Source organism: Petaurus breviceps, unplaced genomic scaffold, assembly GCF_028583685.1.
Source record: "Petaurus breviceps papuanus isolate PSGF00001 unplaced genomic scaffold, PetGlider_PUasm1.0 90603, whole genome shotgun sequence".
Classification (NCBI taxonomy): Eukaryota; Metazoa; Chordata; class Mammalia; order Diprotodontia; family Petauridae; genus Petaurus; species Petaurus breviceps.
The window spans coordinates 791785-807284 of NW_027187284.1; the positions used below are offsets into that span (position 1 = coordinate 791785).

The 15500-nt window shown below is 38.0% G+C and overlaps 1 protein-coding gene and 1 pseudogene across 10 annotated transcripts in view; both read right to left on the reverse strand.

Annotated features, from left to right (window-relative positions):
- Positions 1-15500, reverse strand: part of DMD (dystrophin) — a 2504498-nt gene that overhangs the window by 655185 nt on the left and 1833813 nt on the right. The gene's annotated exons all lie outside the window — the stretch shown is intronic.
- The window catches only part of LOC138142774 (peroxisomal leader peptide-processing protease pseudogene), a 7812-nt pseudogene continuing 5030 nt past the window's right edge, over positions 12719-15500 (reverse strand).

Consider the following 15500-nt stretch of genomic DNA (forward strand, 5'->3'; position numbering starts at 1 on the left):
GTGCTCACTGATGCGAAAGAAATTATGGCCAGTCTGGCAGTTTAAGTCTTGAAATGTGCAAAATTCATTACCCCTCTAATGAGGTAGAAAGACAATGAATTTAATGTTTTTAACTGTCACAACACTTACTGCTGGTTGCCACACATTCATATTTACTCTAAATTTCCCTAGTGACAACAGGCTACTTGGTCACACATCATTTTCTGGAGATGACAATTTTATATTCTCATTTTGTCTCATGTCATAATATTATTTTACCTGACTTCAGTTATCTGAGCATTTTCTTAAGAAATGTTTTATTAATGCCTTTTATTTTTTTAATACCACAATCAATATGCCCTTCCCAAAGAGAATCATTAAGCAAAACCAATCAACAAAAATACTGCACCTGAATACTTAATCAATTACCCTTACATCTCTACTGAAGGACAGAAGTATATTTCATCATCTAGTCTCCCAAATAAGAAGATATACCAAAAATGAACAGATAGAAGTTTAAATAAGCCAGTGGTGTAGTGCAGGCATTGGCAAACTATGGCCTTGGGATCAAAATTCCCCTACTGTCTAGTTTGGTACAGCCCGAGAAGAGCTAAGACCCTGACCTTGGAACAGGAGGACTTGGCTTCAAGTCTTGCTTCTGATACATGCTGACTGGGTGGTTCCTTTAACCTCTTAGTCCTAGAGGTTAACTCTAAGACTTTTAAATGCAGATCAAATACTGACCTGAATTAGAGGGAGTTTCCTCATCCAGGAGTTCTATCAATAAAATCAAAGCTCTTGTCCTTAGCCTATCATGTCTCTTGAAAGGAACACGGTTGGTTAGGTGGAGTTGGGCAAATGACCTTAGTTAATAGCATATTATACTTGAAATACTCTCAATTTTTTTTCAGTCAGACTAAAAAATACATTTATCTTTTCAATCTGTGAATTTATTAAAAATATCTTTAATTTTCACTTCTTTAAGCTAATTTTGCAGTCAGGTGCAGACATGGTTTCCAATAAATACTGTTTGATGATGAAATTTCTTATCTTTTATGAATTACAATCACCATTCTTTTAGTCACCCAGGATTTGAAACTTAATGTGATTTTTGACTTCTATCTCCTTCACTGCCTATACCAGATTAATCCTTCTACCACTACAATATTTCATCTGTTATAGATCTCCCCACCCATACCCCACCAATTGCCAATACTTTAGTGGAGGCTTATATTCCTTCTGTCCTTCTTTTGTGTCTCTGTAATCCCACTTTTATTTGGATGTGTAAGTAAATATCATGCCTCTGCTCAAAATTCTTCCCCTTCCATATTGATAAAATGAAAATTTCTTAGTGTATTATTTAAAACCATTTACAGTTCCAATTTACCTTTAAAGCCTCATTTTATATTTATTTCTCTTTTCATATCATATGGGTATCCATAATTTCAGTGCTTAGAAAATGTTTTTCCCATAGTAGGTGCTTAGTCGTTCATTAAGGTATGTCTCTTCGGGAATAATAGAATCAAATAATCACTACATACATGTATATATACATATATGTTAATATATAAATCACCTTTCTATCATTTTATTCTTAAATAAATTTAATAGTGAGTGCCAACTTCTCTCTCAAACATTTGTTATCTTTCTATTTCAGAAAAGAAAATAAAGGTGAAATACTTTAGGATCCAAATTAAAGATTTAATTTGATTTGAAATCCCAGTGAGCCTCAGGTTCCTCATTTGTAAACTTAAAAGTGTTAGAGAAGATGATCTTTAATAGCTCTTTTTAGCTTTAACATTCTATGATTCTATAATCCATAATCTAAAAATAAGACACATGGGGCGGCCAGGTAGCACAGCAAGTAAGAGCACTGGCTCCAGTGTTGAGAAGACCTGGAGATCGAATCCCGGGCTCCGACACTTAGCACCCACCCAGAAACACCTGGCCGTGTAACCTTGAGCAAGTTACTTAACCCCAACTGCTTAGGGGTGGCCAGGTGGCTCAGCAAGTAAGAGCACTGGCTCCAGTGTCGGGATGACCTGGATCAAATCCGGGCTCAGATACTCAGCACCACACCCAGAAATAACTGACCGTGTAACCTTGAGCAAGTTACTTAACCCCGATTGCTTTAAAAAAATAAAAATAAGACACAGTTCAGAGAGCTCCTAATTACCTACAATATTTCATATATTCTCTGGTTCCCAAGAGTATATTCTCTGATTTTCTATGCAACTGATATCAATACAATAATTTCTGTTCAGCAAATTACCTATCTCACTTCCATAGAGATAGAATTCTGGGTGTATTGTCCTCCCAGTTAAAAGAAAAAAAAATATAAGTCAATTCAGTTTATCAACAGGTACCTCAAAGTGTGCCTGGCATTATTATTACTAAACATTTAAGAGACACTGAACCACCTGCCACTGAGCTATAAGCACGAGCAGAATTTGGAAGGGTTTCCTATTTTCTAGCACAGGAGAAACACATTTTCCTTTTATTGTTTAACAAACTGGAGAAATCAAACAAAGCCAAGAGTAGATGAAGATGAGGAAAATGCAATAGAATCAAGCATGTGATCCAATGGAGGTCTACATTATCATTCATGAATTTGTTCTGTTCATATTAACTTTACCTAGTTATACATTAAACACATTATTCACATTTTAGGGTTGGCTGAACTTTACAAATCAGAGGTACAACTTACAGCTTAATCATGTAGGAAAAGTATTTCCTTTCTATCATTCTTGACATTTGAGGCCCACTTTTTTTTTTCATATATTATCTGGTGCTTATGTTTATCTTACTGAGCACACAATGGAATCAGACTAAAGTGTACTCTTTTTCCTCCTGCTCCAACTGATTCCCCTTCTAATAAAAGAAGTAATAGTTCCCTAAGCCAATTGTTCTCAAAGTTTTTGGTCTCAAGACCCTTTACACTCTTAACATTTATTAAGGACTGGAGCAGCTAGGTGGTACAGTGAATTGAACACCAGCCCTTGGAGTCACAAGGAGCTGACCTAGCCTCTGACACTTAACACTTACTAGCCATGTGACCTTGGGCAAGTCACTTAACCCTGATTGCCCTGCCTTTCTCCCTCCAAAAAGAAAAAAGAATATTAAGGACTCCTTTACATCCTTAAAAATTATTGAAGACTCCCAAAAGTTTATATTTCTGTTTATATAGGTCATAACCTAACTATATTTACCATGAAAAATTCTAAATTATTTTTAATAAACTTATTTAAAAATAATAAACCTATCTGTTACATATAAACAGAAATAACATCTTAATGAAAAAATATCACTATTTTTCCAAAACAAAATAAAAATAAATTAGTGAAAAGAATATCACTGTTTTACATATTTTTGCAAATCTCTTTCATATTTGGTTTAAGACATCTGGATACTTGCATCTGCCTCTACATTCATTTTTTTTGTTATCTGCAGGTGAAGCAGATGAAGAAAATCTAGCCTCAATCAGATATGTAATTGGAAGAGGTAGGAGTATTTTGATAGACAAATAATGTCTTAGTTTTATTAGGAAAATAGGCTTGACCAGGCAGACCTACTGAAAGCATATTAAGGTGTGCCAGGGATCCTACGACCATACTTTGAGAACCACTGGTCCAAGCAGAGGCTCTTAGATCTGGGTAAGCATGGATATGTATGAACATTTTTATTCACACAAACATAAATGTACTTATGCATATAATATATATTTGCAGACATGTATATGAGTCAAAAAGACTTTCAACAGGTGACATTGTATTTTTTCCATCTTTTCGGGAACATGTTCCCTGGGAATGGTGATGATATTGAAGTCTCCACACCTCTGCAGTCTGGGAATTAAATTTATGGATTATATTCAGACAAACAATGCTATAAGTAGCCCAACACTTTCTCAAGATAGTCATTGGGTCTCCTCTTCCTGCCTGATTCTTTATATCTCTTCTCTTTATCTCCAGAAGCCACAAGTGTTCTTGCAACGTAATTCTTCTTCTGAACAAGGAGAAAACAGCTCTAATAAAAATGACAGCAATAATAGCTAACATTTATACATCACTTACTATGTGTCAAGCTTTAAGATTGAGCTTAAAGAGCTTTACAATTATCTCATGTGGTCCTCACAACAACTCTTGGAGACAGGGAAAATTATTATCCCTATTTTACAGATGAGGAAAATGAGGCAAACAGAGAGTTTGTGTCAGAGGACCAAACTGGTCCAGGTCTCACATACACACATACATACATACACATACATGCACACACACATACCCTACATATGTATAATGTCTGAGGACAGATTTGAATTCAGGTATTCCTGACTCCTGGCCCCGAACTCTATCTACTATGTTACCTAGTTGCTATACAAATAACAAACGAGCAAACAAATAAATAAACAAAATGCAGAACTCTGGATTATAAGTCAGGTAAATTTAAAAGAATGTCAACAAGGCACAGTGAAATGAACAATGGAATGGATGCCAGGAAGTCTGGGTTCTGATTTCATCTTTATTATTGGATAGCTTGATTAAGTCCTTGGATAAGTCTTGTAAGTTGTATGAGTCTCAGATTTCTTTTTTTTTTTCTTTTTGGAGGGCAAGTGGGGTTAAGTGACTTGCCCAAGGTCACACAGCTAGTTTTTGTGTTAAGTGTCTGAAGTCTGATTTGAACTCAGGTTCTCCTGACTCCAGGGCCAGTGCTCTATGCCACCGAGCTGCCCCCTCAGATTTCTTTTTGTAGAGAATAAAGAAAATAAAGCTTATCTCATGGGTAAATTGTGAAGCTCTTGTGAGATAATGAAAGGAAGGTTCTTAAAATTGCAAAGTATTATTCAAGAATCAGAAATTTATTATTCACAAAAACCACTAATGGGCAGGGTAGGGATTTTGCCTTAATTAAGTTTTTTCTGGAAAAATTCTAGTTTTTTTCTGTCATATTTTTTAATTTAAAAAAAGCCAAACTATAAGGCAAGATGCCTGAGACTTTATACCATTCTTTCTATGCATTAGTGGTGGTAAGACTCCAAGACTCATTTTTTTTTCCAAGAACTTTTTTCAGCATGAAGAATTAAGTAAACTTCCCAGTTAATAGTGGTCCCTCCCTTCCAGTATCTTGCATTTAAAAATAAATATATGTACATCTTGTCACTCCCAACATAATGAAAACTCCTTGATTAAGGGCAGAGACTATTTCATTTTTTGTCTTTGTATCTATCCTTAATATCTAGCAAAATGCCTAACATATAGTAAGTGGTTGGACAAATGTTTATGATTTTACTGATTTCTTAAATAATTCTGAAAATGATACATCTATTTATACATTTGTGGGACTATTTATGAAAATACCTACAGCTTTGTTTCATGAAAATTATTTTTAGTTTCTTGATTTGAAAAATAAATTTTATTGATGTATTTTCTTTTTACACAATCTATATTCCCTAACATATCTCCATCTTCTTTCTCTGAAAGAGCCATTGCTTATGACTAAGAATAAAAAAAAAAGACTAGAGCATAAACATTACTCTCAAAGAGATAGAAGGCAAGCCAGATATATAAAATATTAGGTCTAGCACTGGGAAGAAGTTCAGGAACCATCTACTTGAACTCCCCCAGTTTATATAAGAGAAAAATGAAACAAATGAGGTTTAAGTGAATTATCCAACGTCACATAGGTCAAAAGCCTCAGAGATAAGATATGAAACTTCTTTAAAATAACAACTTAGTATTATTAATTGTTATCCATCCTTCAAGGATGGCTTGTTTCTGCAGGACATGAACAAGGACACAGAAGTAGTTTTCATTCATTACAAAAAGATCCACAGTTTTATTGCCTATGGCAATAGAACATAAGCTCACTGAGGTTGGCCATTTTAAGCCCAGGGCAGGAACTTAAATGCTTACTCAACTGAATAGTTTTCCATTTGCTAAATCTAAAAAAAAAAAATCTTTACCTTTGTGTTAAGGCATTTGTAATATCTAGAGAGCCTTCCAATACGAAACATATTGTTCAGAATTGTGCATTTCTACTTTTCATGTGAGATTTATAAACTGAAATTTAACTTGTTTAGCCCATTACTGTAATAATAGCATCATTTAAAGTTTTTTTTTCCTTTCTTTTTCCTCCCCCATTCTAGGTATGGCTATTGTTAGGCATAAACATGCATGTATGTGTGAATACATACATATGTGTATGTATACATATATATGTAAAACCATTCTATACATCTATTTATAACATTTTTCTCTGGATACAGATAGCATCTTCCTTCATATATCCTTTGTAGTTAATTTGGTTATTTATAATACTAAAAATGACTTAGTCACTCAAAGTAAAAGGAATAGCAAGTTGTACATAATAGATTTGCAGTTTCATGTATAACCTTTTTTTCTATTCTACTGTTATGGGAATGCTTGTTTTATTTCAGTTCAGAATAAAATAGATAATTTTTTAAAAAGAAAAAACATGTGGTATGGAATAAATACATTATGGAATTCTTTTAAAAACAATAATAGTATCATTATGTATAAAATAAAGGTATATACTTATTCTTCACCTTGAACTAGAAGAGGTGTTGACTTTTAGAGGGAATTTTGCTAGTTAATTCTTGGAGAATGAAATAGCATTGATCAGGGAGTAGTAATTCATGACTTACATCATCTTCTCCACCATTTTATCTTTAGGCTCTCTCTGTTAGACCTCCAAAATTTGAAAACTGCTCTCCCCAGGAATGTGTACCTAGTATGGAGCCAGGGCAAGATTATCCTAGAAAGTGATTGTGTCAGTAACCAATGGTTAATGAAAGTCAACTGCACTTGACCGTGGATAAGGTATAGTATGGCAATTAGAAGTTTATATTATTACCTGATTTTTCCATGCTTGATTTGTGGAGTTATTTGGAATCACTAGTTTCAGAAACCACATGATGGAAGGTTTGATATATTCTATTTTCTGATGGAAGTATAATCAACCCTGCCAATGAACCTCTATAGGCATGGAAATGGAGAGAAAACTATTCCCCTTTTAACCTTCTAATTTTTTCCTTAAATAACTTAGAGAAGACCAGATTGAGAATGGTAGAATCTCAGCTATCTTTTAGAAAACATACCTAAGCTAGAATCGCTTTACAACAAACCTGACAAGTAATCATCCAGCTTTTGTGTGAAGACCTTCAATTATGGGGAACCCACTTCCTCCTGAGAATGTCCTTTCTGTTTTAGCATTTTTTTTCTCATACATAGAACCTAAATTCACCTTTCTATAAATTCAGCTAATTATTACTAATTACCCAATGGGACTTAATAGGACAAATCTAACTTTTCTTATGACAGTGCTCTAAATTCTCAAAGATAGTAATTAAGTTCCCTCCAAGTCTTCAATTCACAGATCCAAATATCTCCAGTTTTCTTCTGTTGATTTACTGATCACTACCTACAAGCCTCCCTGGCTTCCTTTAAATGCCAACTAAAATCCCATTTTCTACAGGAAGTCTTTCCTAACACCTCTTAGTTCTACTGCTTTCCCTCTGTAGATGATTTCTTATTTATGATGTATATAGCTTGTTTGTACATAGATTTACTTATTGTTTTCCCCATTCTACTGTGACCTCCTTGAGGGTAGGGACTATCTTATGCCTCTTTTTGTATCCCTAGGGCTTAGCATAGTGCTTAGAAAACTAACAAATTGATACTCAAAAGTCATGATCTCAAGGCATTTTACCATACTGCTTACTCTCTGGCTTATCAATGTTCTTTTTAAGATGTAGTGAGAACTGAATAAAATACAATAGATGTGGCTTGATGAAGGCAAAATGCAATACAATCATTATCCTGAACAAGATCTCTCTTAATGCAGGTTAAGATTTCATTATCTTTTTTAGCTTTCATATTCCACAAGCAATTCAAAGTGAGTTTGCAGTGCACTAAAACCAGGGTTCTTGACCAGAGGTCTGTGAATTTATTTTAAAAACACATTTTAAAATGTTTTAATATAATTTGTTTCTTCTGTAACCATATGGATTTTATTCATTTAAAAACATCATTCTGAAAAGGGGTTCATAGCTTTTCCCAGAGTGAAAAAGGGGTCCATGACCCTCTCTGACTAAAAATGTTGAGAATATCTGAACTAAAACTTCAGATCTTTTCAAGAAAAATTACTGTCTAGCCATGTTTTACTAAGAGAGGAGTATCTCAGCTCTTCATGTCTGTTAGACATTTCCTTTTTTTTTTTTTTTTTGCTTTTTGGAGGGCAGTTGGGGTTAAATGACTTGGCCAAGGTCACATGGCTAGTTTTGTGTTAAGTGTGTGAGGCCGGATTTAACTCAGGTCCTCCTGACTCCAGGGCTGGTGCTCTAAGTTAGACATTTCCTAATGCTATTTCAACATCTAAACAAGAGTTATATCTTTCGATTCACAGAATTCACCACTGGGTTTATACACTAAGAATGTCCATAACAGACAGCTCCCAAAGTGCCAAAATATTCATAGCTACATTATTTTTAATGATAAAGAATAAATTATGTGCCCAACAACTGGTGGGCAGCTAAAGAAACTGTGGTATATTAATGTAACTGAACATTACTATGTATTAAGGAGCCAGGAATATGAAAAAAAAATTGAAAAATGAGAAGATTCATATAAATTGGCATATATTTAAGGAATAAATAATAATATACACAATGAGTATAATCATGTAAATGATGACAACATTAAAATAAAAAAAATTCAAGTGTATTTTATGATGGTTGTTCCATATTACTAAATTACTACACTCTTCCTGTCAACAAACAGAAAATGATGGAAAATTAAAAAAATATTTGGGAATTACCATATTTGTCAATTTTGCTTAGCTCTTTTTTGTTGGAAATGTAGTATTGAGGTGTTACTTATTGTGAAATGTGTGATACATCAAAACAAAATATAACAACAAAATTTTAAAAATTGCAACAAGAATGCTGTGGAATGCTAGAAACACCAGTATCTTCATAACCAGGAAATTATCGTGTATACATAGATGATAGTTAAAAAAAGAAAATGTGAAAGTACCTTGCTATTGTAAGTGTCATTAATTTGAGAAATCTCCATCCATGGGCTAGATATAATTTAATTTAAAAATTAATTGCATCCATCTCAATGTTATCCAAGGCTTCCACCCTATTGAAATAAACTCCACCTACTTTTCTTTTTTTTAGATAATAGATAACATTTATACATCACTTTAAGGTTTGTATAATTCTTTATGTAATGTTAACTCATTTGATCCTGTGAGGTAAATGCTATATTTTCTCTGTTTCACAGATGAAGAAAGTGAGGCTCAGGACATCTAAGTGATTTGCTCAGGGGCACGCAGTTAGTAAGTGTTGAGGCAGGACTGAACTCAGGCTTCCCGACTCTAAGCCCTGTGCTCTCTCTATTGCACCAGCCGAAATCCATGAAATAGCAGTCTTGGAATAACCAAGATTATGGGTCAACCAGAGGATAAAAGGAGATGTATCAGCATATTAACAATGATGAAATGTGAACAAAAAGACATACAGAAGATATCATCAAAGTGATCAGAGTGCTATAGATTCAGAACTTGGAAGGACTTTAATTTGATTCTTTCATTTTACATGTATACACTACTGGAAAAGAGGTGGGCTAGTAATTTAATTAAACTAAGAGACGGACAGTTCATGTGCTGCACCAGTATCAGTTCAATGTTAAGAGACAGAGGAAAGCGTGTATAGAATCCAAAGAGCTTATAATCCACATAGATGTTTGGATATTTATGACAGTACAACAAAGGAAGGAGGAGAAAACAGAAATCTCCTCCTAAAGGGGTGTGGCATGGGAGGGGGAAAGGTATAGTAAAGGTGGGGAAAGGACAAAACTCCTCCCTGCAAGATGATGGCAAGAATCACATTCTTTTCCCTTGGGAATTGCTAGACCATGAAGAAAGGTTGACTTGCTTGTCTACAAGGGTCTCAGTTACACAAGCAATTTTCTTAACCTAATACAGACTGACTGGTGCTTATCTTGTATCTCAAGGACACACAGGAGTCTGGCTTCGGATGTAAACAACACATCATGTCAGCTCAGGGTAGGTTTCATCCTTGACATATTCAGGGCCTCCTGCATGATTTATGTCGTATTTATGGAAAATATGGCAACTCAAAAAGACAAGTTCGGGGGACTCCTTAACAAGAACACCACCATCTACCAAAGAATGGGAAGATGAAGTCATTAATCCAACTAAATTTTAAATTTTTGTGAGCACTAATTGTCCACTAATTCCCACTTCTGGGAGCAGAAAATACATTCCTTTGAAGTATAAGTAAATTCAATTCTATTTAACATAAAACTTTTTTTTTCTTTTTAAAGCACACTTAGATTCTGGGGGATACAAGACTAAAATGATTGATGATGATGATGATGATATTAATAACTATCATTTATATAGGACTCTCAGGTTTATAAAACACATTACAGGTGTCCTCTCATTTGACCCTCTCATATCAACCCTGGGAGGTAGGTACATCCAATTAACAGATGAGGAAATAGAAGCAGGGAGGGGTCAAGTGACTTGTCCAGAGTCATACAGCCAGTTAGTGTCTGAGGTGGATTTTCTTATTCCAGGCCCAGAACTTTCACCATTATACCAGAGGGGTCAAACATGAAGCCACAAGGTGCCCAGAACCCTCCAGAGTGCAGGCTGAACTAGAATAAAATACAATTAGGAAATATTCAGTGAAATAAAAATACCATATAGCATAGATAATGTTAATCTGTGTTTTTTTTGAAATCAGTATGTAGTCCTCAGGGATCTGCTTTCTATTTGAGCTTGATATCACTGCATTATATCACCTAACTGTCCTTGCTGGCTCTTAATTCTCACAGGTCTATGATGTCTTATAGCTCTTAGAGGATCCGATTTAAGGGTTATTGAAGCAGGAGGAAAAAAAAAAGATGAATTTCATTTTAGTTCTATTGAGTTTTAGGTAAAATTGAGGTATCTATCTAAAATTGAGAAATGTCTATTGTAAGACAAAAATGTAGAGAAATTTGTTCTACATATAAAGATTTGGTAATGATCATTGACATGATTATTATTCACATTTACATAATATTTTAAAGTTACAAAAGCAATCTGTGAGATGCTGTGATTATCCCCTAATTAATGGAAGAGGAAACTGAGGCTCAGTAAGGGTAAATTATTTTGGTCATAAACACACAGCTACTACTAAATGTTCAAAATAGAGCTCAAACTAGTGTTTTTAACTTCAGGTTCCGTGTTTTTTTCTACCAAACCTTGACAGTTGAAGGCATCAGTAAATGAGGCCTTCAAAGAGAAGGTGAAAAGAGCAAGAATGAAAGTAGAACATTAAGGAAATGTTAACATTTAAAGAGAAGAAAGGAAGAATTGGGATTATAGAAGAATAAGGAAAAAGGAGGAAGTAGGAAAGGAAAAGAACCAGGATCGGCAACATGTGAGCTATATATGGTACCTGGAGTGGGAGCTGTCTTCATGGAATCTGATAGCTAATGCAAAGGCATAAGCTAGAGGTATGTATGGCTAATTACCAAGCATCTATTGGCACAGACCATGGGCTTTGTAGGACAATGGGGTTGCCTTTGGCTTCCTGGCAAATATAAATCATGAGAACTGCTTTTAGCTATAAAAGGTCAATTGCAGGGGTATTAGATGCCATTAAGGAATATATATAGTTGAATCCACTTCTAAAATAAGGATGGATCTCTTTAGCAGGCAAGAGATAAGATGAAACTACTTGGAATCATCCCATTAGGAAAATTTTTTTTTAATTAAACTGTTAAAAATAGTGGCTCATTTTAGTGTGAAAGTATTATATATACATAATATATGTACATATATATGCATACACACATGCACACACACACACATATATAAACAAGGAATTGATGAAGTTGCTTCAAAACTGAGTTAATACATATCTTCAGACAAAACAAATTTATAAGGCAAAATATTTTCTCTCTGTAAGGGAATGGTCCTGGAAAGCTCAGAACCTAATCAGAGAAAAAGGGCCAACAGTAAGACATTAAAGGAAATGTAAGTAATGCCTTTATGAAGTATGAATTAATTTTTTCCTTAAATGAATCAGAAAAGAAGGATAAAGAATGATAGGCCATGCTTCAGGGTAACCTTTAACAGTTAGCTCAGTGAGTTAATGAGACAGGCAGCAGCTCCTAAGGGTATGAGTAAGATGGGGGGAGCTTTTGCTAGAGAACATAAAGTAGCTGTTGGTAGAAGGGAAAATGGAAGCACAGGCAACCATCTGAAGATGCAAATCTGTAAGAGTGAGTCTGTTTCAGCGGATCCAAAGGAAGTATGCTGGTTCAGAAGCTGAGACACTGAACCCTGCCCACTCTCTCTCCAAACTAAAAATATGGGCCCCATGACAATAATCCTATATCTCCTTTTCCACATGGGTTCTTTTTGGGAAGCATGAAGCCTTTTTCTCTTTGCACAGGAAAGTTGTTTGTTTGTTTTACACACAGGGGCTGATTTTATCCGTATTTTCCTCCTGACTGGGCTCCTCCCCCCCCCCCCCAAGTTGACTCCTGAGGCAGAGCAGACTTCAGGGGGCCCTCAGGCCCCGGGGGCAGGAGCAGCCATGTGGGCGCGCCATCCCTGGCTGATCCCTGCCTGTATCCCCTGCATCAGGCTTTGGCCCCAGGGGTTGACGACCCCACAGGAGCCTGGAGGTGCCCTCTAGACATCAGAGCTTGCTGTGGGGAGGCTTGGCCAGGACCCTCTGCAGCCGCCACACTACCCTGACCTGCTCGCTGGGCCAGTCTAGCTCCCTGAGGTGGTGAAGGTCCCCAGTCCTCCTGTACTGATCCAGGGCCGGCTCTAGCACAGTGATGGGAATGCTGAAGATCAGGGGAGGGTAGGTGGCCCCTGTGCTATTGTCCCTAGTGTTGCTGGTGACAATCCCAAGGAGTTCCCCAGAGCCGGTGAAGAGAGGCCCCCCGCTGGAGCCCCCCTTGCATGGCACACGTCGTCTGCAGCATCTCGGGTGAGTCACCCACCTCCACCAAAGCGGACAGGATCCCAGAGGTCACTGAGGGACCACAGGTCTGGCCAAAGGCCCCAAAGCCGACCACCTGCACATCCTCACCTTCATGGAAGTGGCTGGCCAGGACAGGAAATGGGATGCCTTTGAGGTTTTCCTCCAGGTTCAGCAGCGCCACATCATAAGGAGATGTATCCTGGGTAGCAAACACCACTTTCTTCCAGCCTGGAAAACTCTTGGGGGCGGCAGGCCGCACCAGGACCCTCTTGGCCTCCGGGGGGTCATGTGTCGGCAGGTGAGCACCAGGCGTGGGGCCAGCGCCACTCTGGAGGCCCACACGGACTCCCACTCAATCAGGAAGGCCGCCATGCATGCGGCCCCAGGCTCCCGGAGCAGGGTGGCGACCTTCCAGCTGTCTGTGGGTAGGAGTGCGGCCAGCAGGCGGGCATGGACTGGGCGGCCTAGCGTGGGCCACGGCTCGGAGGAGTGGTAGACAGTACACAGCAGGCTCAGGCCCACCCACTTGCCGGCCCTCCAGCAGAGCAGCGCCACCACGCCCTCGGTGCCGGGTGGGCAGCGCGTGTCAGTGAGCAGCAGCGGGCCAGCCGTTGCGGAGCATGCCGCAGCTCAGGCTATTGAGGAAGATGTCCCGGCAGAAGGCGCCGAACGGGGAGCCGCAGGCGAGCAGAGCTCCCTTGGGCAGCGAGGCGGCGGCCACCAACAGCTGCAGGCCTCTCAGCACCTTAGCACGGCCCTCCACGCTCAGCAGCGCGAACCAGCTGCGCTGCCAGCAGCGGCCCCTCTTCCACCTCGGCCTCGGGGGACTTGGGCCGCCACCCGCGAAGCGCCACTGCTCAGCCGCCTCACCACCGAAGAGGCGCGAAGCTGGCGGGAAAGCCGGGAAGCTTACGAGCAGCAGCAGGTGGGCGTGGGCTGGGCCGCGGGGCGCCGGTCGGGCGCTGCAGGGCGGCGAGTACAGCGCACCCCTCGGCCCGGCCCCCCCACTGCATGTGCAGCCGCAAGTCGGTGCAGCAGCTGTCGGCGGCCCGGCCCGGCTCCAGCGCTGCGGCACCCACGCGCAGGAAGGGCGCCACGATGCCACCGTGGCACTTTTCACAGAAGGGCTATCTCTGCCTGCAAGAGCAGAGCTAACAGAAAGATAAAAAGAATTACAGATCCTTTAATACTCCTTCCCAGATTGGAGAAATAGTATCAGAAAACCCACATAGCAATAAGCCCGTAGTAGTAGGATGAAGATCACCAAAAAATGGCTGAACAACCTCAATTATTACCTAATCACTATTACAACTCCCGTATATCAGGTTTTTAAATGATAAATGGGGAGTTTTTTCCTTGAAGTATTTAAAATTTCACCTTTTTTTTTCCCTGCAAATAATCTTGGATATGTTTAAAGAATTCTAAACTAAAACAAGTTTAAAAAAAAAAAAAGAATTATGTTTACACCATAGTACATGATATTGTGCTGTTGGGGGTAATAATACTAATAATTCACATTTATATAGTGCTATAAGCTTTATAAAGTGCTTTTCTCAAAACTGTCTGTGAAATGTGTAGGACACACTGTATTATCTATGTTTTGCAGACAAGGAAACTGATACTAAGATAAAGTGGCTCACTTGTGATCACAAAGAGCTAGTAAAATCTTCCATCTATTTATACCTAGTAAACTTTTTTTGGTTCAGAGTCCACATAAACTTGCAGAGAGTTCCTGATCTCAAGCACCTTTAATCCCAATTTTTTTCTACTTCTGTGTAATTTTTCTGTTGTTAATTGTTCTTTGTTGTTCCAGAATGTTATAACACAAAGATAGGAGCTGCCCTACCTTCTTTGCTTCTCCCACCGCACCTTACAGACTATAAGTACCCAGATAATATTTGTGGAATTGAACTTAATTCAACATAGGAATTTTAATATCTCTCTTTCTACCAATAATTTCTTAAATATGTGAATTCTGGTCTATAAATTTGTGACACTGGTAAGAAAATTACAAAATGTATCCTGTAAACTTTGTATTGGCAGGAAAGGCATCTTATTAATGTTAGTATCTCTCTCCTAGCACCTAGGGCAGTATTCTGCACATAGTTGACATTTAATATAGGAGTGAATATTGAATGAATAATAAGATTTAAAAGAGGGAAGTGAGTATGGGAGTCATAAAATTGATATCCAGATTAGTGATACCTTGAATTTGATCCTAAAAGATAAGTTCTCACATAAAATTTATTTCACATTTTATGCCTGACCCACTGCTGAACTCCTATATGCCTATCTTTTCCCCACCAACCATCTGCTTTTATCATTTAATTTTCCACAGAGCTCTCTAACTAAGGTTATAATGAGAGAGAGGGAGGGGGAAAGGAGAGAGGGAGAGAGACAGAGAGAGAGACATAGAGAGGCAGTGACAGAGAGAGAGAGAGAAAGAGAGAGAGAGAGAGAGAGAGAGAGAGAGAGAGAGAGAGAGAGA